Here is a 23,077-nt window from a genome sequence, read left to right as displayed (position 1 = left end):
ATATTTGAAGAAGGTGAGGAAAAAATGAAAGCGCAAAAGTAAAAAGTTCCCTGGTCAAGAACGAGTTGCAGTCAACCAACATATTAAAGAGTTATATAGAAATTTTCCATTATGATGTTCCTACCAAATTTGCCATACAGGATTGATTAAGAAAAAAAGAAAGGTTTAAATTAACTTAGGGAGTAACAAAGTAAGACAGGAAGAGATAGAGAATGATATTGCTAAATAATGCCCCCAATACTCATAACTCTCCTAATAGCTAATAGTCATAAACACAATGGTCACACAATGCATTATCCATTGAGTTCAATGTGACTGTGACTCCATTGATTGGGTCATTGAGGTGTAGAAAAAGCTACTGTATATACCAAGTTCAGCTCAGTATCATCTTTAGAATGGTGTGAAGATGTCATGGGTTCAGGCTTTAATATAAAGATTTTATCATATAATTTATATGAAAAGTCAATTACTTTCATCATTTTTAATTCACAGAAAAACTTTTGCATGTATAAATTAATTGATTAAAATAGCCAAACTGCCCTACACCATCTTCATTATTTCGTCTTCAGAATAAAACGTAAGATAAATTACTTTGGTTCCTAACTGTGTAGCTGGAACTTAAGAGTTGGGTTATCGTCAATGAAATGATCCCTGTGGGTAGGAGCTTATCATAATACCACTGGCCCGCTTTTTAATTGACTTATTTAAAATATCCCCATTGTTTTAATCTAGAAAACCTTGCTACCCATTCCAACTTGCTCCCTCTCATTTAATTGCTTCCTTAACAGCATAATTAGCTTTTTCTTATCTTCAGAGTATGGTCCTTAATAAGTTTTGACTGAAAAATGTTCCACTGCCGCATACTCACATCATCCCCAATGATCTGGTTAATGAATGGTAAAAGAACTGTTAGTCTACTGACCCCCAGCAGTGTCCCTACTAATTAATCGACTTGTGTGGGAGTGGGTTCAAGTTTCATTGTATTGGCAGAAATTATTTCTAATTGAGAATGGTGAAGCGTTGGCGATATTAGTGCTGTTAGTATGTGTTAATAAGACATTGTTAATTCTGTATAGTCTTCGCACACTGGAACATGAAGCAGGAGTTAGAAGTTGTGTAACACCTAATCAACACATAAAGAAATGCTGGACAGCCTGTTTATTGCTGCCTACACAAAGGACAAAGGAAACCAAATGAAACATAGATGCGCTATAGGTGAGAAGATATTTGGAAAATAAAATGGACTAAGAAACTGGAAAAAGAATGCTCAGCAGGAAGGAGTTATATAAATTGGTAGCAGGATATAGAACTGGAGGAAAAGGGAATAGAAAAACCACAGTAAGGTGATAATAAAGAGACAAGTGTCGTATAATACAGATATGGAGAAGTGGTAATGAGCAGAGACATGGATATTGAAAACGGCAAATGAGCACAATGACGTTTTTTGTATCCAGCTACAGCATGTTGTAAGCTTTACTCAATAAATCCCTCATTACCTTATTAAATATATATTACTATTATTTTCTCATAGAAGATTATTTTTGTAGTTTACTTTGCATATAGGTAAAAATAATTCAATGGTGCGTTCTAGTGAATCAACTTTATTATACCAAAAGCAGCATTTTTTATTACCACATAACTGCTAAATGGAGTAGTGAGATTGTTGTGCCCTGAAGTAAGAGGCTCCTTTTTTTCATAGTTACATATCAAAAGCTATGCCTTCATATTGAGGTACATTTCATATTCTTATGTCTCACTGTCATGCATCGAACCCTTGAGCCTGTGCTTTGTGGTCGCTTCTCTATCCACTGAGACACAGCAATTACACCTTTTCTCTGGGTGTTTATTGTCTGGTATCCTTGCTTTATTCATTTTCGGTTGACAGGTGTTTTCGTTTATTCATTTGTCTGCCCAATCACCTTTCGGGTGCGGCTATATGTACACTGTCCTCCTGCTGGTGTTTACTCCTGGTCATATTCTCATTTGGATGTCCAGACATACTGCAATTATTTATGTCAGTCTTTGAAAGACCAGCTAAGGTTTATCTTTCTGCTGATTATGTTTTTCACTCTGCACCAAACTTCAGTTTCTTAATTAGGAAGTGGGCGACATACACTCTTGCAGTGCGCATCTTGTTTTACCTCACTTTGCAATCTTTTTCTATCTTGGCACTCCTTCACTTCTGTAGGTAAATTGCACCCTGCTTTGCCCTCCAGTTCCTTAGAAAGAATGTGAAATGCTTGAAGGCACTTCAGGCAGCATATGTCCAAGTTTCCATAGTTTAGGCTGTTGGTATGACTAGTGCAGCCCACATAGGAACCGCTACGGTCTGCAGGGTCAGAATCTCTAGTCTGTACAGGAACCGGATGGGTAAATTGATGTTTTTCAGTGTTTTAACTATTTTCCCATGTGAGTTGTTACACAATCATAACATTCACCTGGTGAGATGGATCCTCAAGTCCTCTGGGTCAGATTAGCAGTTTTGAAGCAATACGGACACCTGGTATTTATGTAGCAAGATGGTTAAGTTGGACTCAAGTGATGCCAAAAAGCTAACAAGCTGTAGATTAGATGCTAAACTGGTGTAGAAGATCAGTGATGACAGATGTAGCAGAACTGGGACAACTGATGTAGCAGGGCTCAGATAATGATGACCTATAGAGCAAAACTGGAAGGGCACTGACTGAAGTAACAGAGATTGAACAGCGATGACTGATGTAGCATAGCTGGAACAGTATTCACGAGTGTTGTAGCAGTGGTGTGTGACATAGCAGTGTTGGAATAATAATATTTGCAACAGCAGTTCAGTATTCTCTGCTGGGAGGTATATCTTAGTGGCAGGAAAGTTCATTCCCTGAATACTCAGGCAGCAAACCGGTTTTAAATAACCCAGGCAGACGATGATGCAGGAGCACCTTAGGTCACCCTGAAAACCTGACATGCAGCAGAACAGAAACTGTCCACTGCAGGGAGGTGATGCAATGTTCACCATTGGAGTCAGAAGTGATGAGTAACAATTGCTTAACTTTTCACTTACTTTTTTGATGGAGACGGAAATATAGCACTTTTACCATTTTTTATGTTTTGTTTTTAAAGTATCCTCTGTGCAGTGTAAATCACATCTTAACTAATTTGAAGATCAGTAACAAATATAGTAACTTTGTTGTTACTATTTATTATTGCATTTGTATATTTTTTTGTCCAGTTTTTGGTATATGTACGACAATTATTTTGGAGCAGTTTTTGAGCCATTTTGAGAATTGTGCAACTTTTTGGGCTAAAAGATGTAAAACAGGCCAAAGGCAAAAATATAAGAATCAGTGATAAGCAGTCATAGAGGAGCGCTTAGGAAGCAACCTAGGGGCAGACAAAAATGTCAGGTCTCCACCGCAGCTCCAGCCGAAAACCTCCAATGGAGGATAGGAGCAATGAAAAAATGGAAACGGTCTTAGGAGTGCAGGAAAGAGACTCAGACAAGAGATGGGGTTAAACCACAACGCGTTTCGACGGAGGATGAAGACGGATCCTCCGTCGAAACGCGTTGTGGTTTAACCCCATCTCTTGTCTGAGTCTCTTTCCTGTGCTCCTAAAACCGTTTCCATTTTCTCAAAGGCAAAAATATAGACTTTTTTTACATTGCATAATCATGACCCTTGTGTACCCTTCTGGGGAATCTGGTGCAATAAACAGCAAAACAAAAACCATAAGCAAAAAATAAAACTGACCTAAAAAAAACAGTTCATTTTCTATTACTACTTTTGCATAATAAAAATTCTTCAAAAAATATTTTAGTGCTGACTGAATTTTCTATTACCATTTTTAAATAATAAAAATACTTGAAGAACCCATAACATATTCATTGTTCATTTGTAGTATAAGTGCTTGATTTCTTCCTTTTTTTCTTTTTACAACATTCACTTAACAGAATCACTTACATTACCATTTTATAATATGGGTGATTTCAAATGCAGTCATTTGTTTTCTTTTTTTCTTCCTTTAATAAAACATTTTTGATTGTAAAGCTACCTTGTGTGTTTTATCATTTGCTTTCTTATTTTTTAAAACATATTTTAAAATTTTTTTACAATTTTTATTAGTTGCACAATGTGATCCTTTGATCGCTATATTTGCAGCACAGTGTGTTTTATGTGCTTGTTTGTATACAGTATTATATTAATAAACTGGGTATTAGTACCAGCTTTTTGATGATTTATTTTTAATTCCATTTTTCAACTACAGCTACATCCCACCAAATTTCTGGAATATCTCTTTGAAATGTTTTGTGCAATCTTTTATGAGCACCATAGGGCCATATTCAGATCATATGAAACTGTGGACAAGACATCTATTGTTGTCCAGCGATGTCTAAAAAACGGTTTCATATTGCAGATTACCAAAGATCATAGGTAAAACCGAACGCTTAGTGAAAAGCACATCACGTCTTCTGTATCGAAGACACTGAGAATCTGAATGACTGGATTATCATCATCTGATTTTTATAAGCAATTTTCTCTCTTTCTTGATTTTACATTAAGCCATGCAATTCAGGGACAATGGAAATTTAGCATCAGGAGCAAGTTTTAGTTAGGTATTGTTTCATGAGTGGCAATTTTGGCTGCATCGGGGATCATATCAACTGAAGATGTCCACTGTACCTCATCTGTAGTATCCAGTTCATTGTAGCATACTTGGAAAATTTAGTAAAGAAATCTGAATACAGCTAGTGTTTAATGAATGCCAAAGGGTCTTATCCAAGTTAGAGCAAATTAAAGGGAATCTGTCACCCTTTTTTTGGCCTTTCAGCTGCCGGCATAGACATCGGGGGCTTATCTACAGCATTCTGTAATGCTGTAGATAAGCCTCTGATGTAACCTGAAAGAGAAGAAAAGCACGTTATATTATGCTCACCGAGGTGGGCGGTCTGGTCCGATGGGGGTCGCCGTCCCGTCCGGCACCTCCCTTCTTCATGCGATGATGTACTCTTCTCCTGTCCTGTAATGGCTCCGGTGCAGGCGCACTGCTCAGCCCTGTTGAGGGCAGAGCAGAGTCCTGCAGTGCGCAGGCGTCGGGAGAGGTCTGGCGCCTACGCACTGCAGAATTCTGCTCTGCCCTCAACAGGGCAGAGCAATGCACCTGCGCCAGAGCCACTACAGGATGGGAGAAGAGGACGTCATCGCATGAAGAAGGGAGGCGCCGGACCTGACCGCAACACCCATCGGACAGGACCGCCCACCTCGGTGAGTATAATATAACGTGTTTTTCTTCTCTTTCAGGTTACATCGGGGGCTTATCTACAGCATTACAGAATGCTGTAGATAAGCCCCCAATGTCTATGCCGGCAGCCAATAGGGCAAAAAAAGGGTGACAGATTCCCTTTAAAACATGCAGGTAGTGCACCCCTGATGGGGTTGTGTGCCGAACACAACCACAATATTCGCTTTATAATCAGCTGCTGCAGTGCCCACAAGGATAAAACGTGGTAGTATTGGGTGGTGGGTTTTCTCCGTACTGCTGAAATTCCGGTAAAGGATCCACGAGACAGAAGATAAATAAAGTGGTTTATTGTCAACGTGTTTCAAAGTCATCCGACTTCTTTTTCAGGACCCACCATCCCAATGTAACCAAAGTTGTTCAGTCAAATTCTACTAACCCAACTTCATAGAGAATATCATGCAGAAAGATGAAAGTTGCAAAAAACATTTTTTTTTGTTTCGTTAGGGTGTCACAACAAGACAAGGTTCTGCAAACCCTGTCAATCGGCTTATATAGTTGGGAATGTATGCTGGCCCACCGAAGGGTAATAAAGATGCACTCCCATCAAAGTTTTTATCCTCTTAATATATTGCAATCATCACATTATATAGCACTGTGTTTTTACAATTGCTCATTTTGCCCTTCTACCCAGGGGATTCTTCTCTTTTCCATTAGGTCTATGACATCACATGGTTAAAAACTGTATCCTCCTAAGCTCTATATAATATTGTGGCTGCAAAATATCAAGAGGATACAAATATTAATGGGAGTGCTTCTATAAAATACACAACAACATAATATGTTAACAGACTGGTTTCACAAGAATGAAAGCTACACTTTTTCAGTAGCTTTCTTCCATGGCTAATAGAAGCATGACTCCTAGAAAGAATGCACCATCACTGTTCAATGCTATGTGATTACCGTCGAGGCTGTAGAGGCCAGCAGCAGATACAGTTGATGTGCCTCTTAGTGGTACCCAGCTGATTCTTTGCTCCGCAAATGGTCATTTTAAAAAGAAAAGGTATCTGACATCTCACTGGTTGTTACAACTTGGCAGTAAAGTACTTCATATCAACATCTTCAGAGCTACATGCTTTCACAGCACAAAGAAGTTTACTCCAACACAGTGGATTTTCTTTCAAAATGGTCATGAGGAGATATATTTTTCTTCTTCTATAGGCAAAGCAATTTGAATCACCATTAAAAAGAAACTCAAAGTTGTTTGTCTACTAAGACTAGGTTCACATGAAGCTTTGTGAGGAGGATTTTGGAGAGGCTCCACCTCAAAATTCCCCTCAAAGACTGCTTCAATCTTTGAATATTGCTCTCATTTTCAATGGAAAATCTATATTGCTGTTTATATGGTAAGTTTTTTTTAGAGTTTTTTTCCAACAATGTTTTGAACACCCTAAGCAGGAAAAATGGAAGTGCCATGCCACTTTTTAAAGGCAGACACCTTGAGGAATCATCCCCAAACTTGACACTATCAAGTCGAAAGCTACAATACAAATCTTAATCAAAGAACAAATGTAAAAAAAAAACAACTACAAAAAAATCAGCTCAAAAAATCTCTGTGTTAACATGCTGAAGACAATTGCTTTTACCTAGCTACACAGGAGAAAGTCTTACTGTCAGCCATACTGTATATAAACACATAATTGTCTATACCAGTATTAACTTCCACAATTGCAGCATATAGGTTTCCCCAAGTAGACAACCCTCTATGATAAACAAGGGGCTCTCTGCTGAAAAAAAGTTGTCACCATCCACAGAATAGGTGATGAATTATTGACCAACTGCTGGGATCCTCACCAATTATTAAAATGGGAACTTTAAAGGGAATCCGTCACCCCTTGGATGCTTTTCAGCTATTACTATGGGCATACAGGTAATAGAATGGTTAAAGCAGGCTTACCAGTATGCCTCTTCTCTATATTAAAATACCACCCCCCTCCCATGCACATTACACTGACCTGTGACGTGCAGTTGCAGAGCGGTAATCCTGCGCATGCACCGTGCACTTGCACGGTTATGGGTGCCTTATTCGCCCTTCTATGGGCAGTGTCTTCATCGATCTTCTGCACAGGCAAGGGCGAGTTTCTGCTACTGCTCAGAGACTTGCCAGCACCAGCGCAGAAGCAGGATGAAGACAATGCCTGTAGAAGGCCGGATAAGGCACCTATAACCACACGAGTGCACGGCACAAGCGCAGGATTACAGCTCCGCAACTGTGCATCGCAGTTCAGTGTTACATGCATGGGAAGGGGGTGGTATTTTAACATAGAGAGTAGGCAGGGATATCTTTGAGGCACCGCAAGCCCCGGAGCCTGGAAGATATCATTATCATAAAACGTTAAAATTGTATTTCTCAACATCTAGACCGTAGCTATGAGGAATACAGAAAAGACTGGTTTAAACATTTTATTACCTGTATGCCGATAGTAATAGCTTAAAAGTTTCTAGGGGGTGACCGATTCCTTTTAATCACTGATATGGCATTTTTATCCCTGTTAGAATGGAGCTGCAGAGCACATTCCCGTTCACTACTCAATTATTCTATGGAGGGCTGCCAGAAATAAACGAGAGCAGCATTCGGCAGTCCCATAGGGAATGCACACTGCAGCTCCATTATATCAGGGATAACAGTGCCATGTTCCGACAATTGACGTGGGGCCCATTTTTCAGACCCATTCATCAATAAGTTATCAGTTATCTCATGGATACATTACACAGGAGTTTTCCAGTGAAAATAAGTTAAAGGGGTTGTCCGGCCACACCACGCACTGTGAGGATTTTTCTGTGCTGGGAGAAAGCAGTCATGGGACCACAAGTATACAATTTACATACTTCAGGCCATATTCCGACTAGACGTGTCTGGTCTTGCCCATTACAGTTTCATTGAGTAAGGCATTGTACGTCTAGTCAGCATGTGACCACATGTATGCAAATCGCATACTTGTAGTCACACGCACCATGCGTCAGCACCGGAGAATCCTCATAATGTGCAGTGTGCACACTGTGAGGATTCACATGTCTGCAGTCACATAAAGTAACTGCAGACTAAGGTTGGACAACAGTTTAATAAACTGTCTCATCTGATTTCTACATTCATTAGATAATCCAAGACCAAAACAGTTTGGATTTGAGCCTCCTCTTCTCTCCCTAGTTCAGCAACCAGCCCCTAGTCTGGGTTTTACCAAACCTAATACAGAGAACGTTCTTTACCTGCTGAACACTCCCTTGTTGCTGGAAATGTCACATTTATGAGCAAATATGCCACCTTACTGGCTACATTACTACATATCAGTAGCAGTAACATTGTTGATGAATTCTACTACGGGCCTAATATACCAATTTGTAAAGATTGCCTGAATGGGTTCTCCTGGGAGATGTAGCTAATTGGGATCTTACAGACTTGGTTAAACAAGAGATACAGGGAAACTATCCATTCCCTCGGCTCACTGCTCTGCTGAGACTCTTGGTAAGCATGTTGCTTATTCAATTATTCATAAGACTCCCAGAGCAATGATGGACTTGAAACCAGCTGCATTTTGATGCTATTTTCCTCAAAGAAACAAGATATTGGAAACACATTTATTCATAGCTGTGAGCTGCCACATCTATCTGGCCATGTATCAGTGATGACGGGACAGAGTGACGAGATTGAAGTAGCGGTGCATGTCAGTCATACAGTAAAGATAGGCACCAGAAGAAGAGGCAACAATAACAACACTGCATATAGAAAACCAAGACCCGTCTGTGTGACAAGCTGGAATAAGGCAACTAGTATAAAAATGCTTGTGTAAGAGCATGCAGAGGTCGAAATCATGACCTGGCCCTAACTCCAGGGGGGCACATAGCCCACCTGTCACTTGTTGAAGTGGAAAGTATCCATAAAGAAATGTACTATTAAGTAGAGATATAATTTTGCTGCAGGAACCTTACCCACTATATAAATAGTTTATGTTCTTTATAGCTACCATAACCAACATATACATACAATGTTGTTACCCTCTATGGGAATAGTATTACTTTGCACCTATATAGACTGTGTAGTGCATATGCTCCATATGTCTCTCCTTATGATGGCTTCCTATTTAATTCAGGTGATTGACTCACGGCATTATATTATGGGCTAAATTTATGCATCATTGTATACTTTGACATATATAAGCATATCCTCTATGGGAATAGTATTACTTTGCACTTTATCCTATTAAGCACTTTAAAATCTGATTGCCATCATTTTCCCTGTGGTCCCCCTTTCTTCTGTATCAATTGTATTTTGTACACAGTTTGTCTTTTTTAAAATTGTCTTTTTAATCTTACCATTGTAATTGTGCAGGCATTCTTGCACACAGTGCCAACTTTTGCCACCCACTTTTCAATAAAGGTATTTTATTCTATCACCATTGTCCCATCCCCAATCCTTTTTGATCCATTCCCGGTGGTTTCTTTGGTTCTTTATACAATGTTGTTAATAGAGATGATCTTTTGAAATTCAAATTCACCGGCTTCATCAAATTTTCCAAAGAAATTTTATTTGTGGAGAATTAATTTGCACAAATAACATAATAAAAAAAACTAATTGCCTAGAAAATACGTGTATTACACTGTAAGTTCCACTTGGATTAAATTGAACGTGTTTTGAGCTCTATAATGCAAACTCATTTATGAGTGCAATCCGAATTGATAGTCTATGTGGCTAGTTACATGTCCATATTTAACATAATCGTGAAAACGTCCAATTTTGATCTGAGGGTCAATCAAAATGGGCAATTCAACTTTATTGATCTGTGAAAAAATCGGAACACACTCCGAGTGCCATTTGAGTGGGGGTCCAATTTTCACAAGGGTCACATTAGAGAATGGGGTGAAACTTTTGTTTCCTCCACATATGAGAAAAACAGATAAAAATAATTGGTGTGCTTTTCTTGTACATGAGAAAGATGAACATTTGACTGATGCCTTAAAGGGAACCTGTCACCACCCCCCCGGGCGTTTTTAACTAGAAGAGTCACCTTCAGCAGCACTAAGGCTGCAATCTGTGAAGGTGGCTCTTCTGTTTCTGACCCCCAATATCGGCAAAATATTGACTTTTATAACTAGGTCCTCATACCTGGATTCAGACAAAGAGGTATGCCGTGTCCCTCTGTACAAGCCGCCTCCCAGCTGTCCATCATCCCCCCTGTAGCGTCCCGGCACCGCCTCCTCCTGTGTTGGATGCCGGAGGGCGCTTGCGTTGTTCCAACAGTTCTCGGGCATGCGCAGTGAGAACTGTTGGAACTGCATGTTTTGGAGTCCCCTGATCCCACCCCGCAATGTGTTATGAAGTATTCACACTGCGGGGCTGTGAATCTTGCACCTGCGCATTGATCAGCTTTAGCTTCGCCTGCCCCCATCTCCCTCCTCCTCTTTCGTTTTCCTCCTATGGCAGCGTCTGATGAGCTGAAATGCCAGTGAACCACTCAGCTCATCAGATGCTGCCAAAGGAGAAAAATTAAAGAGGAGGAGGGAGATGGGGGCAGGCGAAGCTAAAGCTTTTCAATGCGCAGGTGCAAGATTCCCAGCCTCGCAGTGTGAGTCTTCTTGGCTGGGAGACCTGATACCTCATGCAGGCCTGCCTATCTGGAAGCCCTCCTTACACAGGCAACCCACCAGATGGAAACCCAACTTGGAGTCTCCACATTTAAAAAAAATAATTGTCATGCACCACTAAAGTGGCATCAATTTCCACAAAGAAGAAACAGTATAATAGGCCTCTGACACAAATTTTACTACAGGCAACCCACCAGCTAGAGACCCAATCTTGAGTTTCAATATTTAAAAAAAAAAAGTCACTCACCACTAAAGTGGCATAAATTTCCACAGAGTAGAAACAGTATAATAGGCCTCTGAAACACCTTCCACCACAGGCAACCCACCTGATGGAGACCCAACTTGGAGTTTTGCTACCTGATGAAGCGGTAGTGAAACATGCATTCAAGTTGGTGGAGAGAGACGTGGTGTGCTCCATTTGGTTAGTATGCTTTAACTCTGATCTAGAATATGAGAATTATTATATCTGTCTACTGCTCTTTCTAGCTTATCTACCTCTTCATTTTAATAGGATATTACATAACTGGGCTTTGGATAATAATACTCCTCAATGAATTGATTATTTATTGGTCCTTTTTTGGTCTCTATTTTGTGCTGGGAGATTACACTCTGCATTAGCTCAAACAGTATTTGATGTAATTGGGCTGTGTGCAATATTACCCCTTGATGAAATTATTATTCAAGTATGGTCCTGAATGGGATAGTATACTTTCTTATTTAAAATCTCTTTATCAAATATTATATTTATATTATCAAGGGAAGCACATCTTTGCACAAAGTACTTTATGTGGTAGACTGTATGTATTTTTCCAGTTTTCTGCATATTTCATGTATTTACACTATATGTGATCAGTTTTGAAAATATTTGCGTAAAATTGTGATTTTTTTTTTACCTCCATAATTACTATCAAGATTTGAATAATGTTTACATGTTATGCACACCCGTCCTTCTCCCCCTCATTATTTTAACTTCTGCCTACTTCATCCGGTCCCGGATCCAACATGAAAAAATATGGGGCATCGGTGCAGATGCTTTCCTCCTCTGGATTCTGTGATTCTTTGGAGCAGACCTCTGATGCCCATGGAATAAATTGTGTGAACAGCTCTTCAGAATGGCCCATCTGAGATTCCCCACTGTCAGTTGGGTGTTTGGAAATTTTTGACGGGAAACAAGGGTGATTGTGTTGCTACCTCTGAGGATTGTACTGTGTGTAATGTTAAGGTGGAGGAAGAGGAGGACAGGCCACTTGATGTAGTGCTTGCCATCTACTGAATCACATGCTCTTTCTGAGCCTCATCTACAAGGCGTACCGCTGTGCAGCTACCAAAGAAAGGGAGTCGAGTAGCCCAGCCAGTAACAGATGTTGTCAGTGGTCTTTGGATAGGATGAGATGGTGTTTGTTCAGTAGATCTTTCATTCACATTAACACCTAACCTACGTACACATCAAACACCATGCCTATTCCCTCATTCACAATGACTTCGCTTTTTCCCATTCATGTTGTAAGTAGCCTTCCCCTCTTGTACCCTGCTGTTTCCCAACCTGTCACTAAATGATCAATCACTATTTATTTTCTTAGATGGTGTGCATAAACAACTATTATGCCTAATGATTTTTAAGTGGCAATCTGGCCTTCTGATTTGCCACTGAAACATAGTTTTAGCACAAACTACAGGGTGGGCCATTTATATGGATACACCTGGGTGGACCATTTATATGGATAAACCTAAATTAAAAGGGAATGGTTGGTGGTATCAACTTCCTGTTGTGCCATTTTGAAGTTGGCCATTTTGGATTTAAACTTTATAAATGGCCCACCCAGGTGTAGCCATTTAAATGACCCACCCTGTATTTTGAGTAGCTAATTGTCTCTCCTTGCTGCAACCCAATATTAGTCCTAACAATATGTGTTCTGCCCATTATTGTGCAGCAAGTTAATTCATATTGTGAATTCGCTTTCTGGCCTCCCTTTGGTTATTACTGAAGGTAGTGGAGCTGGTCTGATTGACAGAGGGGTTGCGAGTTCTCTTTCTGGGCTCCCTCTGGTGGTTACTGGAGGTAATGGAGCTGATCTGATTGACAGAGGCTTGCCACCTGATAATAAGGATGACGATTGGAGATCTGGGGTTTCAGATTGGGATTTAAGACAGCTGACTCCCTCTATTCCGGCTGGTGATTTTCTTCCTGTTCCTCCTGAGGTCTGATGTCTCCTGCTCTGTCCCTACATGTTCAGCTAAGTGATTTATTTGCTATTCTTGTTGCATTTGATCTGGTTTTGTCTATCTCTGTTTTGTGCGGATCAGCCAGCTCCGGCTGGGGCTGTGCTGAATCACCGCCCATAAGTTACTGCTTGTGCCAGTTTGTTTTGTCCACTGTTAGATTGGTCTCTTTTTGCTCTGCTTTCAGAATATACCAGAGTGCTGATATAGCAGGGGGCGAAGTCATGCGACTTCAATATTTTTGTGCATCAGACGTGTTGGACTTTTGGCAGGGTTTTTTGCGTGATTGCAGACAGTGTCTTTCCTTTCCTGTCCTGTCTAGTCAGTCTGGGCCCCATCATTTGCTCAGTCTATTTTCCTGCCTGCGTTTGTGTTTTCATCTTGTCTCACCGACAATATATGTTTGGGGACTATCTATTCCTTTGAGGTCTGCTCTGGGGCAGTTTAGATTCCCCCTTTCTTGCTTTAGGCTTAGTTAGCTCTCCGGCTGTGCCGAGGCGTCTAGGATTATCGTAGGTACGCTCCACGGCTACTGCTAGTTGTCGGATAGGATCAGGGGTCTGCAATCCGCTTAGTTACCAACCTCTCTGGTTTTCTGTGGCTTAGCCTGGGCCTGCTCTCCTCCTCGGTGACCCATTCATAACATGTCCCCTTAGTTTCCCGGCCAAGAAAGCTTGCAGACATTTAACCCCAGACCTTTGAGTCTTACACACGTGTTCCTGGTACTCTCTCCTTACAAAACCCTGCTCCTGACAAGCAGATTCCAGTGAGGGTCAAATGTACCTACATGTTTGTGTTAGAACAGTTATGCAGCCACCATGTAGCATACTGTTAGTTAGGCATGTTGTGCTTTGTATGTTTTCTCTGTATGCAGATAGATTCATGTCTGTATAAGTAGTACAATGCTGGCAGCCTGAACTCGCTCTAGATAGCCATAATAACTGTATCTCTGTGTTATGCTGTGTTATGTGCTATCTCTGTAATGTCCCTGTTATTGCATCCTGTATCATGCTGTAATGTGCCAAGTACTGATACGCTGTTATTTCCTTGTAGTTCTTTACCACTTCGTTATTGTCCACTCTCATATTGTCCACATCGTCCATTACTGTCCACCGTCATCGTTCACTGTTACCAAGTTCACATCATCACCTCAATAAATATAGACTTAAGCATCCATACAGTCTGTTTACTGGGGAGTGGATGAGGTTTAGCTGTATGCTGAAATTCACACAGCACCATACGTGGAGGAAGGCAGAACTGTCAAAACGGAGGGCCGGTCGCAGGCAGTGATTGAATAGACTGTATGGGACTGCTACCACCCAGACTGCACCGCATACAGGTATTAAGGCAGCCGCCAAACAGCTGCAGGGAACAAGAGTCCAGGGCCCAGTAAAAATGGACTGCCGGTCATACACGGTACTTGCACAGACTGTACGGGACCCCTACCACCCAGACTGCTCCACATACGGGTATTACAGCAGCCGCCATACAGCCGCAGGGAATAAGAGTCCAGGGCCCAGTAAGGACAGATTAGCCTAAATCAGTGAAACTGATAGCCGGTCGCAGGCTGTAGTTGATCAGACTGTATGGGACAGCTAGAACCCACACTGCTCCGCATATAGGTATCACAGCAGCCGTCATACAGCAGCAGAACGAGAGTGCAGCCTGCCAACAAGTGCTACGTCATTCCCGCCAAGTGGAAGCCTTTAGATTTGCCACTGAAATACAGTTTTAGCACTAACGATTTGGAGTAGATACTGTTTATTAGGCAATCCTTGCATGTGTTGTGGCTGTCGATCAGCTTTGAGACATGCAGTCACGGCAACTCGAGCATTTTTTTTTGTTCACGTCAAAAATTCTTGATTAGTACACGAGCATGCTGGAATAACACCTTATCCGAGCGCGCTCACTCATTACTAGTGGACACATCTTTATCTCTAAATAGATAAACTACAATAATACAATTTTGTCATAACTCCAACTTTACATTACTTTGATATACTTGCGTACCATGACCCAAGCAAATACTGATTAGAATGCTCAATCTGCAAGTCATGTTCCAATTCCAATGGGAATTTCAATGACTTGCAGATATCTCACAATGGCTTCCAAATATAACTTACTGCATGAAGAATAGTGAGTAGCAAAATTAAAACACACTTTTGTAGGCTTCTCAGTATATTCTTACTGTCATCAGTGAATATTGCAACATATCTGCAAGATATCATAGCAAGCTAATGCCTTTTTTTTTTGCATAGTTACGATTTATTGCCTCTATGAATGCAAACTACAACTTTAACGGACAAAAATATTCATTCATTTCCAGCATTGTATTAATACTGTCTATGACAAAAAAATACTGTCTATTGAAAGACAAATGTATCATTCTTTCCTGACTCTTCAGTAAATGTTTGATAGATGCTTGGCATATTGTACAACATTTGTATTCACATGAGAATCTCGACATGTCCATTCTAGTGACTACGTCTTCCCAGTTACTATTGCTTCTCCTTCCGCTCTGCTTCTCATTCTGCCTAGTGAAGGCTATAATATACAATATATGTATATTTATTACTATTTGCTGATTGAGACAGTGTGAGAGAATAGAACTGAGCTCGGAGACTCATTTCTTTCAATCCAATATTTTGCCAAGTACACCAGATGGAATAGAGTCTCGAAAGACAGCTGAGACTTTCAATTAATTAACCTTCCAAATACGGAGAATGAAGAAGCTTAGCTTTACTTTTATGTCTTCTACGTTCACAATTGTTTCTATTCACCTACAAAATACATATATTTAAAACATCAGAATATATTTCTGATTAATTTTTAGCTCACTTTATATAAGCAAATATTTCTTTGAAATTTGTTTTCTGTATCAGCTTTTTGACAATAAACCTACTAAATTTCTTTAGATAATATTTAGAAACATACATCATTTATTTAATAACTTCCCCTTTTCAGTCCGAAAGTCACCAAGTGTGGTTAGAACTGCAGCTTTGCAGTGCTGGAGTCCTGGGTTCAAATTCATCCACTGTATGGAGCAATACATGGGGCCATTATATACTGCATGGAGCTATATATGGGAGCATTATACTGTATGGAGACATAGGGGTTCAGGTTGGGGGCAACATAGGGCCCTAACATGGGGACATTAAATAGAGGGGCCCAGGATCTGAGACCTTATTAAATAAAGGGGTGACAGCGGCATTTAACATGCTCATGCCGGAAATGCATCACTAATCCCGCCCATCTGTGTCTGTGTCACATGACCGCGGGTCGCCGATGGGTTGGTATGACAGCCCGAGGTCTGCAGGAGATCCCTGTGGTGGTCATTGCCGGATAGTTATGAGCACCGACCAGTGGTTGTTGCTTATATCAAGTGAGCATTTCTGTTACACAGAGCAGGGCTGAAGCCCTGCTCTGTGGAGCATAAGCAATCGGATGATCACAGCTTATAGTCTCCTATGGAGACTATTGAAGCAAATGTAAAGTAGAAAAAAAGTTTTTAAAAATATTGAAAAAATAAAAAAATATAAAAGTTTAAATAACCCCCTATGGCTACTTTCACACATCAGTTTTTTGCCGTCAGGCAGGATCTGGCTATTTTTAGAAAAACCTGGATCCGGCATAAATTTTGGAGAACTGTAGAAACGGATCCGTTTTTCTGCCGGATCCGTCTAGCAGGTTATATCTGTTTCCTGGGGGCTGGCCAATTGGATCTGAGCATGCGCAGACTTAAAAAAACGGATGCGGTGGCTGGATCCATCTTTTTCTGGATCCGGCGCATTCCGGCGCCCGTAGACTTTCATTGTGGCAAAAAGCCAGAAGCGTGGGATCCGGCGCTTCCGGCTTTTTCGCCGGAGACAAAAAACGTTACAGTAGCCGTTTTTTCCAGACGCCGGAATGAGACAAGTAGCCGGATCCGGCAAAAAACGGATGAAAGGCAATGCCATCCGGCGCGATCCGGCGCTAATGCAAGTCAATGGGGAAAAACTGGATCCGGCATTGCATTTCGCCGGATCCGGTTTTACAAAAAAAAGCCGGATCGCGCCTGACGGCGAGAAACTGATGTGTGAAAGAGGCCTTAGTCCTATTCAAAATAAAACAGTAATAATAAAAAAACAAATATTTGGTATCAACACATTCACAATTGCCCGATCTGTCAATTAAATAAAAAGAATGAATCCAATTGTTAAACGGCATAACGAGACAAAAAAACAGAATTAGATTATATTTTTTTGGTTCGCCACAACATTGCATTAAGATGTAATAACGGGCGATCAAAAGATTGTATCTACACCAAAAATGTATCAATAAAAATGTCAGCTCGGCGCACAAAAAATAAGCTCTCACCCAACCCGAGATCACAATAAATGTGGACACAACGGGTCGCAGAAAATGGCGACTTTTTTCTAGAAAATTTGGATTTTTCTTTCACCACTTAAATAAGAAATACCCTATACATGTTTGACATGGAGAATCACAAAGGTAGGTCAGTTTTAGCATTTAGTGGGCATGGAAAAAAATAAAATAAAATTGTGAAATTGCACTTTTTTGCAATTTCACCAGATATTTAATTTTTTTCCCCATTTTCCAGTACACTATATGGCAGAAACAATGGTGTCGTTCAAAACTACAACTTGTCCCACAAAAAACAAGCCTTCACATGGCTATATTGATGAAAAAATGGAAACGTGATGGTTCTGGGAAGAAGGGGAGCAAAAAGCGGAAACTCAGAAATGGAAAAACCCAAGGTGATGAAGGGGTTAATCATAGATTCATGGATGCTAGAACAGAGCAAATTTAGCTAAACTACCAGGGAAAGCAGTATCAAATATGCTTAATCGCAAATGGCATTGGACAAATTAAATAATCACTAGAAAGCAGAAGTAAATTAAAGGATTTTCATTCAGTAAAATAGATCTTCTATACCATGCAATCATTTAAAGTGTGCTGCAGATGAAACCTGCGCATTTAGAAATGACAATGTAATAACATCTTTGTAGATTAGAAGTTCTTGCTGAGCTTTTTTTATTGCATTTAGAATCATCTGTTATCATGATTAAGTCAGAGAATAAGAATGAGAGATGATTATAGCAGACACAGGGATAAAAGAATGTGAAGTCAGAGGATACTAATGAAAGAGTAGCAACATCTGCAGGCCTACAAAGGTTTGGTCACCTTAAAATGCTGTTTTGAAGGTTATGTACACTGAACATTTGTATCTTCTTTATGTGTGTCCTAAATGCAAAATTAAGCAACTTTTCAAATAGAATTCATAACAATTTATTACAATTTTACTGTCTCGAAGTGTCTGTAAAGGGGGTTTTACACATAGCGATTTTGTGACGTTATAGCGATATCGTTAGCGATATCGCTATGTCTGATACTTACCTCCAACCGGCTCCCCCGCAGTCCATCGCTGATCGTGCGAGAATGTCCGGCTCCATTTCTCGTCAGGCGCTTCCTGATGGGCTTCCTGCTGGCGCCGAAGAGCGACGCATGGACGCGGGCGGGAGGACGTCAGGATCGCTGTGTGTGAAAGGTGAGTATTGTGCGCTGCATCGCTGCTGCATCGCTGTGAGGTCTGCCTGTGTGACAGCTCATTAGCGATCATTTAGCGATGCACCAGCGATCCCGACCGGGTCGGATCGCTGGTGCATCGCTAAATGTAAAGGGGCCTTTAGTCCTTCAAATAACTAGCTAATCTGCAAAATTATCTAAAAAAACTGTGCTCCTGACTCTGGTAGCTTTTTCTGCTCTTCCCCTTCCTTCTATCAGTGTTAGAGATAGCAGCAGGTGGGGGAAAGGGTTGTACAAAAGTAATTAAAGAGAAAAGAAGGTGGAAGCATACAAGTTATTAGGGAGGTCAGCTCACTCAAAATGAAGATATGAAGAAAAGCAAAAGTTCCTTCATGAGCGGTAACAGGGTAAATCAGTCCAGGAATGCAGCTGTACTGATACATGAGCTAGTACAGGCAGCAGAATCCTGAGCACACAAACCATATATCCAGAATTTATAACTGAGAGAGAAAACTATGAGCAAGGTTGCAAGATGTTTATCAGTGGGTTTGAAAATGAATAATGAAATGGAGATTGGATGTGAACATTTATGCAACTTTTTTTATAATTAAAAGAAAATTTCAACATAAGTACAGTAAAGGTCATTTTCCAAAGGTGTCCATAGACCTTGCAGATACAGCATAATTCTGAACATAATAACTTACATCCAGCATGTATTACCTAAAGCAAAAGGTCTGCACCTAAAATTAGGATGAAAAATGCTGTACATATAAGGTGGACTGAAAATGAATAATGGAATGAAAATCGGAGACAGAATATTAGTGTAATTTTTTAACTAAAGTTAACTACCAACATATGTAAAGAAAGCATTTTCAGTGTCACAGGTCGCATCCATTTAAATAAAAAAATTAATTAAAATTTATTGTTCATGCCTGCTACAAAGTATAAAATTAAAAGTGATCAAAAAGTTGTATGTACCCCAAAATTATAGTAATGAAAACCTGCAAAAACACTCTGTCACACGACTCTGTCTGAAGGAAAATAAAAACATTATAGGTCTCAGATACTAAATATTTAAAAAAAAGGATTTTTTTATGAATAAATAATAAAGCACTAAATGCTATATAGATTTGGCATTATCATAATCGCCTCAACTTTCAAAAGAAAGAAAACATCAAATATACTGAGTGCTGAACAAAAACTGGCATGTAAGTTTAATCAAAATTACTATTATTGCGAACAGTTAAACAAGCTCAGGATGAAATGATCTTTAACTCCTTTACCCCCGAAAGTGGTTTGCATGTTAATGACAAGGCCAATTTTTAAAATTCTGACTGCTGTCAATTTATGTGGTTATAACTCTGGAATACTTCAACGGATCCCACTGATTCTGAGTTTGATTTTTCGTGACATATTGTACTTCATGATAGTGGTAACATTTCAGCAAGTAGTGACTTGCTTATATACGTGAAAAAAATGAAAATTTGGTGAAAATTTTGAAAATTTTCCTACTTGCAAACTTTGAATTTTCATGCCCTTAAATCACAGAGATACATCACACAGAAAGTCAAATAAATAACATTAACATTTCCCACATGTCTACTTTACATCAGCACAATTTTAGAACCAAAACATTTTTTAGTTAGGAAGTTATGAAGTTTAAAAGTTGACCAGTGAATTTTCATTTTTCTAAGAAAATTTACAAAACCATTTTTAGGGACCACCTCACATTTGAGGTCACTTTGAGGTGTCTATGTGAGAGAAAATACCCAAAAGTAAGACCATTCTAAAAACTGCACCCTCTAGGTGCTCAAAATCACATTCAAAAAGTTTATAAGTAACCCTTCAAGTGCTTCCCAGGAATTTTTGGAGTGTGGAAAAAAATTAACATTTGATGTTTTTTCACAAAAAATTTACTTTAGATCCAATTTTTTTTATTTTGACAAGGGTAGCAGGAAAAAATGGGCCCCAAAATTTGCTGTGTAATTTCTCCTGAGCATGCCGATGCCCCACATGAAGGAGAAAACAACTGGGTGCACAGCAGAACTTGGAAAGGAAAGAGCGCCATTTGACTTTTTGAATGCAAAATTTACTGAAACAATTGGCAGATGCCATGTCGCTTTTGGAGAAACTCTGATGTGCCTAAACAGTGAAAATCCCACACAAGTGACACCATTTTAGAAACTAAAACCTTCAGGGAGCTGATTTAAGGGTATGTGCACATGCTGCAGATTCTGCTGGCCGCAGCAGTTCCACAGGCAGTGTACAGTATAATGTTATCCTATAGGTTTTCAAATCCGCAGTGCACACGCTGTGGATTTTTCCGTGCTGAGAAGCTGAGGTTTGAAATCTGCAGCATGTCAATTCTTTCTGTGGATTCCGCTGCGGTTTGACACCTATTCCATTGTCCAGGTGTCAACCGCAGGGGAAAACCGCTGGCCAATCCACAGGAAAACCGCAACGTGTGCACATACCCTAAATGTGTGGTGAGCACATTGAATCCTCAGGTGCTTCACAGAACTTTATAACATTGAGCTGTGAAAATAAAAAAAATCACATTTTTCTCACAAATATGTTTTAGCCCCAAATGTTGCATTTTTATAAGGGTAACAGGAGAAATTGCACCATACAATTTGTTGTGCAACTTCTCCTGGGTACACTGATACCCCATATGAGGGTGAAAACTACTGTTTGGGGGCACAGAGAGGCTCAGAAGGGAAGGAGCGTCATTTGAGTTTTTGAATGTAAAATTTCCTGGAATCATTAGCGGACATCATGCCCCGTTTGGAGAGCCCCTGATGTGCCTAAACTGAATAGTGGAAACCCCCATTTGGAAACTAGACCCGCTCAAGGAATGTATTTAGATGTGTGGTGAGTACCTTGAACCCCCCCAGGTGCTTCACAGAAGTTTATAATGTTGAGCCGCTAAAATAAGAAAATACATATTCCTAGCAAAAATGTTATTTTGGCCCCAAATTTTGCATTTTCATAAGGGTGACAGGAGAAATTGCACTGTACAATTTGTTGTGCAATTTTTCTTGAGTATGCTGATACCCCATTTGTGAGGGAATACTACTTTTAAAGCACAGTTGCAAAGCTCAGAATGGAAGAGGTGCCATATTGGAGTTCAGATTTTGCTGGAATGGTTTGAGGGTGCCATGTCACATTGGCAGAGCCCCTGATATGCCAGAACAACAGAAACCCTGCATATGTGAACATATTTACAAACTACACTCCCCAATAAATTAAATTACATTTTTACCACTAAAATGTTGTTTTAGCCCCAAGTATTAAATTTTCCTAAGGGCTGATAGGAATTTTTTTTACAACAAGCTGAGTACCATTTTTTCATGAGTGCGCCAATACCCTACATGTAATCAGGAAATATTTGACTCTGGAGCTGACACCCATCAGCAACTCCCACAGTCAGTGTTAACATCGAGGAGATTGCACAGGGAGTGGGATCCCTGTGTGCTTCCATTAACACAATGTGTTGCGATCGCGTTGTGCTGATGGTTTCCATGGTGACCACTGGCCACAAGATGGACACAGGGTCTTTCAGGGAAGGTTGCCTGTAAGCACGTGCTAAGAGCAGGGGCTGACACACCTCCTTCCCTGTCTGTCAGGTGCTGCTCCAATGCTCTGCATCTGTAAAAGTGACTGGCATAGAAAGGGTGCGAAAGTTACCTAGAGGAGGAGACTTAAAAAGATGACTGCTAAGCAGATAGATGTTCTGGATATACTGTCTAGGAGCTAATTTCTCTACGGGCTTAAATGCTCGTAAAGAGATCATGTCCCATTACTAGTCTTTCAGATTGTCCTCTCTGTCAAATATGTGACATGCATGATTTTATTGTCACACGTTTTGTTTAATTAATCCCATTGGTTGTGTAGGGTTCAGCAGGTTCGCAGGATGCAGTGACGAGGCACGAGACTGAGTGTGGTTTGTGGAAACAACTTTTATAAACTGTAGCCGCTAGGGCTATATTGAGCAAACAAAAGGGGTTAACAATAACCAGTCGACGCAGGGACTCAACAAACCTAACAACACTTTCTTATTATGGATGCGACTAACCCGGTTTGCCCGGGGTGCTATAGGCCACGTATGACCAAACTGGGGGTCCTTATCTACTATAATAAACTTATCCTTCCAGGGGTCTGTCAGGTTCACAGGCATGGCCGCGTATAGGTCGCTGATGCGGCAGCGCAACAGGCCCTGAAGAAACGATGACGATGGGGTGCAACAGGCCCTGAAGAAGCGATGACGATGGGGCGCAATAGGCCCTGAAGAAACGGTGCTGATGGGGCGCAACAGGCCCTGAAGGAGCAATGCCAGTGGGTGCGGTGATGACGCAGTCTCTAAATGTAACCATTCACCAGTCTCTGCCCAGAGTCCCTCAGCAAACCGGACGGGGGCCTCTTCTGCTGCCTGTAGCGAGGTGGCGCCCCCTGGGGCCGGTGATGACAGGGCCGCAGCTGT

General features: G+C 40.5%; 1 protein-coding gene across 1 annotated transcript in view; it reads right to left on the bottom strand.

The window, feature by feature from the left end:
* Positions 1-23,077, bottom strand: part of LOC141091378 (uncharacterized) — a 154,136-nt gene that overhangs the window by 116,995 nt on the left and 14,064 nt on the right. The window lies entirely within an intron of this gene.

This window comes from Dendrobates tinctorius, unplaced genomic scaffold, assembly GCF_039654945.1.
Source record: "Dendrobates tinctorius isolate UK_male_01 unplaced genomic scaffold, ASM3965494v1 ptg000051l, whole genome shotgun sequence".
Lineage (NCBI taxonomy): Eukaryota > Metazoa > Chordata > Amphibia > Anura > Dendrobatidae > Dendrobates > Dendrobates tinctorius.
Note: the sequence above shows the minus strand (reverse complement) of the source record. Positions and strands in the feature narration are given on the sequence as shown.